Consider the following 9,248-nt stretch of genomic DNA (forward strand, 5'->3'; position numbering starts at 1 on the left):
TACCAACAAAACACTTTTGGATTACTGCCACTTATATAGCATCAACACAGTTCAGCCCATATATATAGCATGAGATCTCATATAGCATCACAGCCAGTTCAACACTTATATAGCCAGTTCAACAGCCAGAAATTACAAATAACTTATGTGCTTAATATACAAGCACACCTAACATACTGCTATTTTTATAACTTATATGCTGAAAATCTGGATATTTCAACATACCTAACTACATCTTCTTCATGCCTGCTACTGCATCTTCTTCATCTTCAGTTCTTCATCTTCTGGAGGCTTTGGCTGTGCTGCGATGTCCTGTGCTTGCAGGGCCAAGACCACCTCCACCTCCTGCTTGACGATGTTAGGAACATCGGGAAGCAGCTCGATGTCAATGGGGCGGTGCTTGTCACCCTCCCTGGCGACCGGCGCCACCATGTGGACCTCCGGCTCGGGGACGACGGGCGCCACCACATTGACCTCCGGCTCGTTGTCAGAGAGCACAATCACCTCCGGCTCCTCCCAGCCAGTCGACCAGGATGAGTCGGCGGCGTAGCCAGAGTCGTCGTCGGAGCCGGAGTCGTACTCTGAGTCGGATGAGATGTACCCGGAGACATCGTCGCGCCCGAGGTAGTCAGGCTGGTAGTGGTCCCAGTAGGCAGTGTTGACAGGTGCGGGGACGGCCAGGTCGACATTGTGGCGGATGCGCACCGGATTCGGCTGCCGCGGTGCAGTGGCGGACCGGTACATCCACCACCGGGCTCGTTGCCCCGGGTCGTTGGAGCGTGTCTCCTGCATCGCAAAGCGGAGGACGAGTGCATGGTGGATCCTGTCGTGGTCGGGGCAGGCGCGGTCCATCTCGTCGTCGGTCATGACCTTCAAGAGGCCACGCGCATGGTGACGCAGCATCGAACAGCTGGGGAACCACTTCCCGATCTCCGTCAGGTCCACGCGCATGGCCTTGTCGTCGCCTGCGAGGTCATCGATGACCCTCTTCCAGGCGGGACAGTTCTCCATGTCCGCGGCGGCGGTGTGGTGGTCGGCGGCAAGGGTTTTCTTGACGGTTGCGTGGGGGTTTGGTGCGGGGTAACCGAGGCGACGCGGTGGACTGAGTGGAGAGTGGAGAGTGGAGCGGTGGGTGGGTAGGCTTAAAGAGCAGACAAGGAAACGGAAGAGGCGTGAGCCATTGGGCCACTAGCAACTGCTAAATAGCTAGGTTAGTACCTACCCTTGATCAAAGCACTACTACTTACCACACTGGCATTGCCACCAACGTTCAATATCATAGGTCCTAGGTTTGAGACCTAGGCAAAACTCTTTTTGTGTAATTTTTTTTCTTTAAGAAAAATTTGGTACAGGCATATAAATTCAGTCATATAAAACAGCTACTGCAGACATATAAATTCAGGCAAATTCAGTCATATAAAACAGCAACTGCAGGCATATAAATTCAGGCAAATTCAGTCATATAAGACAGAGACAGTTAACTTCATTTTCTTATCTGAACCAACTTCAATTTCTTATCTTAACCCACTTCAATTTCTTATCTTAACCCAATTTAGTTAACATTTGACAAAAGTACAACTGACACAAATCCAGGAGGAAAGATACAAAGTGATTTTTTTACAATGACACAGATTCAATCAAATTCATTCAGCATGCTCTTCAGCTTCCTTATCTTCTGCTTGGTGGCCTCTTTGTGTTTGAATAGGTCACCAATCATGTACTCAAGCTTCCTTTTCTCATGCTTCAAGTCATCCTCTCTTGAATCACTTGGTCCCTCTCCTGCACTGCTTGGTCCCTCTCTTTCTCTGCTTTAACCCTGAATACCCGATGAATGTTGGTTACTGACTTGTCTGTCATCTTCTTCTTCACAAGTTCTTCCTTTAGATCAGTTAGAGCAAGGTGTGTGCTGCCTAGTTGGCTCATTGCCTGCTCCTTCTCAGCCACCATCTTAGCAAAATCAAGCTTGAAGTGCCTCAACTCATTCTCCATCTTCTTCTCAAGAACCTTCAAGTTTTCTTCAGCACTCACAACATTCTGTCTGAGCCTCTGTTTTTTCTCCTCTTCATACATGGTCCATATACTAGCTAGGCTCATCTTCAGAGCATCAGGCCACTCAGGGTCAACCCACTCAACATATCTGCATTTAGGTACCTCCTAACAATTTAGAACATACAAAAAAGAGATTCAGATAACTGCCAGTATTCAGTACTGTGCATGATGATGGAACTTAAAACATACTACTAAAAATGCAAAAAAATTACTAACCTTTTGTGCACAAGCTAGAAACCTTCTGCCAGTATCAACAGATTCAAATGCCACATGCTTCTCACACAAAGATCCATGCCCACATCTAAAGCTAGGCAGATCTATAGCCAAGCCACTCCATTCCTCACAGGATATTGTGGTAGGTGGCTAAACAAAAGAGAGACATTTGGAATCAATTGAGAGAGAAACCCTAGCTGAGAAACCCTAGACTGGATTTGTGTGAGATTGAGGAGCACACTAACCTTACTGGTCACAGAGTCATCTTCAGAAGAACTGGGAAGATCATCCCAGGACACCATGGTTGCTGCTAGCTGAAGATGACAAGGGGATCTGTTGGGGCTATTGGACAGAGGAGAGAAGGGATCTGGTGGTGCATGAAATTGAAGATGAAAGATGAGGAAGAAGAAGGGGATCTGGTGGTGGTGGTGGACTGGTGGTGGACCAAAGCTACATGTAGAGTGCAAGTTGCTGGGTGGGTGTTTGCAGCAGGTGCAAGTACATGCCTGCTTTTGAGTTCAGTTGTGCTGAGAATAACTTACTTCATTTAGTACAACAATTAGTTTGCAAAGTTAGTTCAGTTCTGACAGGAATTTCTGTCAGTAATTTGAAAGCAATAAGGTTAAGTACAATCCAGTTAACTTTGCAAACTAAATTTAGTTAACTATAAAAATTCAGTGAACTACAAACTAAATTCAGTTAACCATAAAAATTTAGTGAACTGCAAACTTTCTGTCAGAATTAGTTTAACTACACTTCTGACATGAAATACATCTGTCAGTTTTTTCAAATCAATTAGGTCTAGCATTTCAAAGCAAGTAGGTCAAGCAGGCTTCACATTACTGACATATTATCCATTACAACAAGCATTACAACTAAGCATTACTGAGCAAACAAAAGCAACCATTTAAGTATGCTCAATTACACACCTGCACCTACTTAATTAACAACACTTCACTTCTTCATAATTAAGGTGAAACACATCACACAAAGCACTATAACAAAACCAATCATCAGCTTCAGCAGCATCAGAATCTCTTTGCCTAACCCTAAAAGCATAGTAATTTGCTGCTTGGTAGCATACTTATTCTCACTGGAGCTGCCATAATTATCTCTTCCAGCCCTGCCTCTCCCAGCCATGACCCTTCTAGCTATGCCTCTGCCTGCCATTGATTCAGTCCTTTGCCTCTCAAGCTCTTCCCTCCTGTCCTCAGCTGCACCAATTGCATCTACAGCAGCATCACCAACCAAACGCCTTGTTTCAACCAGATGCTGCACATATTCAAGCTCCCAGTGCCAGAAATCACAAGTGACCTGATTAATCAGTGGCAAAATTAGTTAACCATGTTAACCAACTCCACAAAATTACAGATTGAATGAATCAATGGCAACTTAGTTAACCAACTATTGCATTTCTCTAAACTACTGCATTAGTTAACCAACTGATTTTGCAACCTAAAGACCAATTTAATCAGTGCTCTGCTTCATTACTACAGTGAGTTGACACGACATGAATCTACTGAACTGGCACTTATATGGTGGTTGGCGCACTTGTAGAAGATCCATCCATCGTGCTCATCGGTGCTAGACCGGTAGAACCTCACCTGCTCGCCGCAATCCGGGCACCCGATTAGTGGTACAACAACGGAGCGGCCACGCAGCGCTGAGTGGATGGAGCTGGAAGACGACATGAAGGAGGAGACAGAGGAGGCAGAGGAGGGCATCGACAATGGCTGCGGCGGCGGAGGGCGACGACATCGACAATGGCGGCGGCGTGGACGGGAGTGTAACACCCTCGATGCGACTATATCTCCCACGTGTCGAGGCACGACTTAGAGGCATAATCGCATTGAAGGCATATGTCGCAAGTTAGGCAATCTTCACAACATCCCATGTAATATAAATCATAAAGGGGAGATAACATAGTTGGCTTACACTCGCCACGTCAATCAAGTACATAAATAACATTACATCAACCAAACACTCATGGCCCGACTACGGCGCCAAAATAAAAGATAACCCAACATGCGACACGGTCCCGATCACCCCCAACTGAGCACCACTACTGATCATCAGGAAAGGAAACATACTAACGTTGAGAGTCCTCATCGAACTCCCACTTGAGCTCAAGCGCGTCACCTGGAGCGGAATCATCAGGCCCTACATCTGGTGTAATAGTAATCTGTGAGCCACAGGGACTCAGCAATCTCGCACCCTCGCGATCAAGACTATTTAAGCTTATAGGTAAGGCAAGGTAAAAATATGTGGAGCTGCAGCAAGCGACTAGCAAATATGGTGGCTATCCTGTTCGCAAAAGAGAGCAAGAAGAGGAGGCAAAGCACGAGCGAGAAAACTAAAGAACAACCTGCGCAAGCATTACTCCAACACCGTGTCCACTTCCCGGACTCCGCCGAGAAGAGGCCATCACGATAACACACTCCGTTGATTAATTTTAATTAAGTTAAGGTTCAAGTTATCTACAACCAGACATTAACAAATTCCCATCTGCCCATAACCGCGGGCACGGCTTTCGAAAGTTCAAATCCCTGCAGGGGAGTCCCAACTTAGCCCATGACAAGCTCTCACGGTCAACGAAGGAATAGACCTTCTCCCAAGATGTTCCGATCAGACTTGGTATCTCGGTTCTTCAAGACACTTCGACAGGTTAAAACAAAACCAGCAACACTGCCCGAATGTGCCGACAAATCCCAATAGGAGCTGCACATATCTCGTTCTCAGGACATACTCAGATGAGCAAGACGTCGGGTAGGCCAGCCCAGAGTTGCCCCTGGTAGCCCCGGACATCGCTCGGTTGGACCAACACTCAGAGGAGCACTGGCCCGAAGGGGGGCTAAAATAAGATGACCCTCGGGCTCCGGAAACCCAAGGGAAAAAAGAGGCTAGGTGGAAAATGGTAAAACCAAGGTTGGGCATTGCTGGAAAAGCTTTAATCAAGGCGAACTATCAAGGGGTTCCCATTATAACCCAACCACATAAGGAACGCAAAATCCGGGAACATAACACCGATATGACGGAAGCTAGGGTGGCAAGAGTGGAACAAAACACTAGGCAAGAGGCCGAGCCTTCCACCCTTTACCAAGTATATAGATGCATTAAGATAACAAGATAATATAATGATAACCCAACAAGTAAATAAATATTCCAACAAGGAACGGTCTTCAATCTTCACCTGCAACTACCAACGCTATAAGAGGGGCTGAGCAAAGCGGTAACATAGCCAAACAATGGTTTGCTAGGACATGATGGGTTAGAGGTTTGACATGGCAATTTGGGAGGCTTGAAAGCAAGTGGTAGGCATCGTAGCATTGGCATAGCAAAAGAGCGAGCAAACTAGCATAGAAAAGATAGTAGTGATTTCGAGGGTATGATCATCTTGCCTGCACAGTTGTCAGAGTTGACTGGATCCTCGAAAGCAAACTCAACGGGCTCCTCGTTAGCGAACTCGTCTCCCGGCTCTACCCAAACAAGACAAACAAGCAAAAAGTACACAATCAACCACGTGCAAGATCTCAAACAATATGATGCAATGATGATATGCTATGCGGGATGCGATGCAGGATGCATATGCAAGATGTGACAGGAAATGCAAGAATCTGGCCTCAACTTGGAAATCCAAGTGTGCCACTGGAAAGAAGAGATGAAATCGCTTGAAAACGATATAAAGAACGCCGGAATCGGAGTTACGGTTTGGAAATGGCGAGCGATTCAAATATGACACCGGTCTGCGGTTTACAACAAGTAGCCATCTAAATGCAATGAGATGAACATGCTACAGCACCCAAACATGACAACAAAATACATGGCAGGGATTCATACAAGATGCTTAACAAAAGTCTAGCACTGAGCTACGGCCAATTCATCCATTAACAGGTACAAACAAGCATGGCAAAAATGCATATGGCAAACAGATCTCAGACTTGGTGAAATTAACACTTGTCTGGAATTTCAGATCAGGTAGCACTCTTCGGAGCAACAAAACTATATGCTACAGGACCTAAATATGGCAAAGTAAAGCATGGCATCGAGCTACTCAAAGAGCTTAACAAAAGTCTCTTAGTGACCTTGAGCCAAAAGGGATCAGAAAATCCAATTGCAAGCATGTGAACATAGCAAAAACATAATCAGTTTTCAGACTTGGTGAAAACTGGAGCATGCTGAAAACAGATATCGAGTAGGCATGTTTATGAGCTCGATGCACTCACTACAGTGCAAGTCATGATAATCTAAGCATACACCCATCAAGATTACACAAAATGCAAACTAGACATGGCAAGAACAATAGCATAGCATGCACGGATTAACTACAACATCATCGGCAAAATTGCAAACAAGTTGACAATCTGCCCAGATTCACAAAGTAGCAAAAGTAGAGCTCGATTGACTCAAGCTAGGGTGCTCCATAATTGCAAACAAAGACATGGATGGAAAGAGCACTACAAGATTAACAAAACATCCTTACTGATCATCCTCAAAAGAGGCACGGATCACTAGGAAACAACACGAACATATGGCAATATGAGATAACAGATCAAGGACTTTGTAGAAATGCTAAGTCCCTGAAAACAGAATTACCAAGTGCACCACTTTGCAAGCTTGTGCTAGTCATCACACACATCACAAAAATACATGGGTTGCACCTCTGGAAAGATGACAAAACCCTTAACAAAACATATGTAGAACATCAGGGCATATTATGCACACATTAATCATGGCAAAAATGACAAAAGGCTAAATAGAGTAGCAGATCTGACAATAATCTCAAGTAGCCCTCTTCTAACAGCATTTCGGGCATCAATATAAACTCAAATGAAAATGACGCAATGGAATGAAATGATGTACTCTCTGAGATGAACATTTTGATATGTTGTATACCAAAAACGGAGCTACGGATGCAAAGTTACGACACGATGAACATGGGCACTTGAAACGGAAAATATCAGGGACTTAGTAGAATTTTCGACCTCCGGATCTAGGGTTCATCCAGCGCGCGAACCGAGGTGGCGGCGCGGCTCGTCGGGGAGGACCCGGAGCTCGCCGGAGAGGGGTGCCGGCGCCGGATCCGGGCATGGGGATGCCGGATCTGGCCGGCGGCGGGGCGGCGACGGTGGAGCGCGGTGTCGACGGGGGCGGCGCGGTCGAGGCGGCGGCGGCGGGGCGGCGCGGTCGAGGCGGCGGCGTGGGGCGGAGCGGCGAAGGAGGCGGGCAGTGGCTCGCGGGCTCGCGGGGGCCGGCGCTGGGCCTGGCGGCCGCGGCGGTGGAGGCGGTGGCGGCGCCACTTGACGCGACGGGAGTGGGCGGCGGCGATGTGTCCGGCCAGGGCGGACGTGTCCGGCCGGTGCAGAGATGATTTTTAGGGTTTCAGACGAGGGGGATCCGGATTTTCGGGGAGAGGCCTTTAAATAGAGGTAGATGGAGCTAGGAGAGTCCAAATAAGGTGCGGTTTTCGGCCACGCGATCGTGATCGAACGCTCTAGACGATGGAGCAGGTTTAGGTGGGTTTTCGGCCAAATTGGAGGGGTGTTGGGCTGCAACACACACGAGGCCTTTTCGGTCCCTCGGTTAACCGTTGGAGTATCAAACGAAGTCCAAATGATACGAACTTGACAGACGGTCTACCGGTAGTAAACCAAGGCCACGTGGCAAGTCTCGGTCCAATCCGGAAATGTTTAATCCCCACACACGAAAGAAAGGTAGAAATGACCACCGGAGGAGAACGAAGCGCCGGAATGCAAAACGGACAACGGGGAAAATGCTCAAATGCATGAGACGCACACGTATGCAAATGCAATGCACATGATGACATGATATGAGATGCATGACAACGATAAAACACACGGAGACAAAGACCCGAATCCGAGAAAATATAATAACTTAACGCCGGAAACGGCAAGAGTTGGAGTACAAATTGGGAAAGTTACATCCGGGGTGTTACAACACTCCACCACTACGAAAGGATCTCGTCCCGAGATCTAGGACTGAAAGAACGCCGGGTACTCAGAATAGAGGTGATCCTCGCGTTCCCAGGTAGCTTCACGGTCGGAATGGTGTGACCACTTGACTTTGAGAAATTTGCTTGACTTGTTGCGAGTCTTGCGTTCAGTCTCTTCAAGAATAGCAACTGGGTGCTCACGATAGGAGAGATCTTCTTGGAGCTCAATGTCCTCAAAGTTGACGGTGCGGTCAGGAGTCTTGAAGCACTTTCGAAGCTGAGAGACATGGAACACGTCATGAACATTTGCAAAGTTTGAAGGAAGCTCGAGTTGATAGGCGAGGTCGCTCTCTTGCTGACAATCTTGAAAGGTCCCATGTATCTAGGGGCAAGCTTCCCTTTGATACCGAAGCGACGAGTACCTTTCATAGGAGAGACGCGGAGGTAAACATGATCTCCGATCTCGAAAGCCAAATCACGGTGCTTACTGTCATAGTAGCTCTTCTGACGGGATTGGGCTGCTTTGAGGTTGTCACGAATGACTTTGCACATTTCCTCTGCCTCTGTGATTAAGTCATTACCCAAAAGCTGACGTTCACCGGTTTCAGACCAGTTGAGAGGGGTACGGCACTTCCTGCCATACAGAATTTCAAATGGGGCCTTGCCCGAACTTGCTTGAAAACTGTTGTTGTAGGAGAATTCAGCATAAGGAAGACAATCCTCCCACTTCATGCCGAAGGAGATCACACAAGCCCTGAGCATATCTTCAAGAATCTGATTGACATGCTCGACTTGACCGCTAGTTTGACGATGGAAAGCTGTGCTAAAGCGGATGTTCGTGCCCATGGCCTTCTGAAAAGAATCCCAAAACTTGGATGTAAAGATGCTGCCACGGTCTGAAGAGATCACTTGTGCTATACCGTGCAGAGAGACAATCCGAGAGGTATAGAGTTCCGCCAATTGAGCTGCAGTGATGGACTCTTTGATAGGCAGAAAGTGAGCCACTTTGGTGAGTTTGTCGATGACAACGAATATA

General features: G+C 47.1%; 1 pseudogene; it reads right to left on the reverse strand.

Annotated features, from left to right (window-relative positions):
* Positions 1-1,633: 1,633 nt before the first annotated feature.
* On the reverse strand, positions 1,634-3,986 carry LOC123191662 (uncharacterized; annotated as a pseudogene).
* Positions 3,987-9,248: the final 5,262 nt, after the last annotated feature.

This window comes from Triticum aestivum, chromosome 2A (assembly GCF_018294505.1).
Source record: "Triticum aestivum cultivar Chinese Spring chromosome 2A, IWGSC CS RefSeq v2.1, whole genome shotgun sequence".
Taxonomy (NCBI): domain Eukaryota; kingdom Viridiplantae; phylum Streptophyta; class Magnoliopsida; order Poales; family Poaceae; genus Triticum; species Triticum aestivum.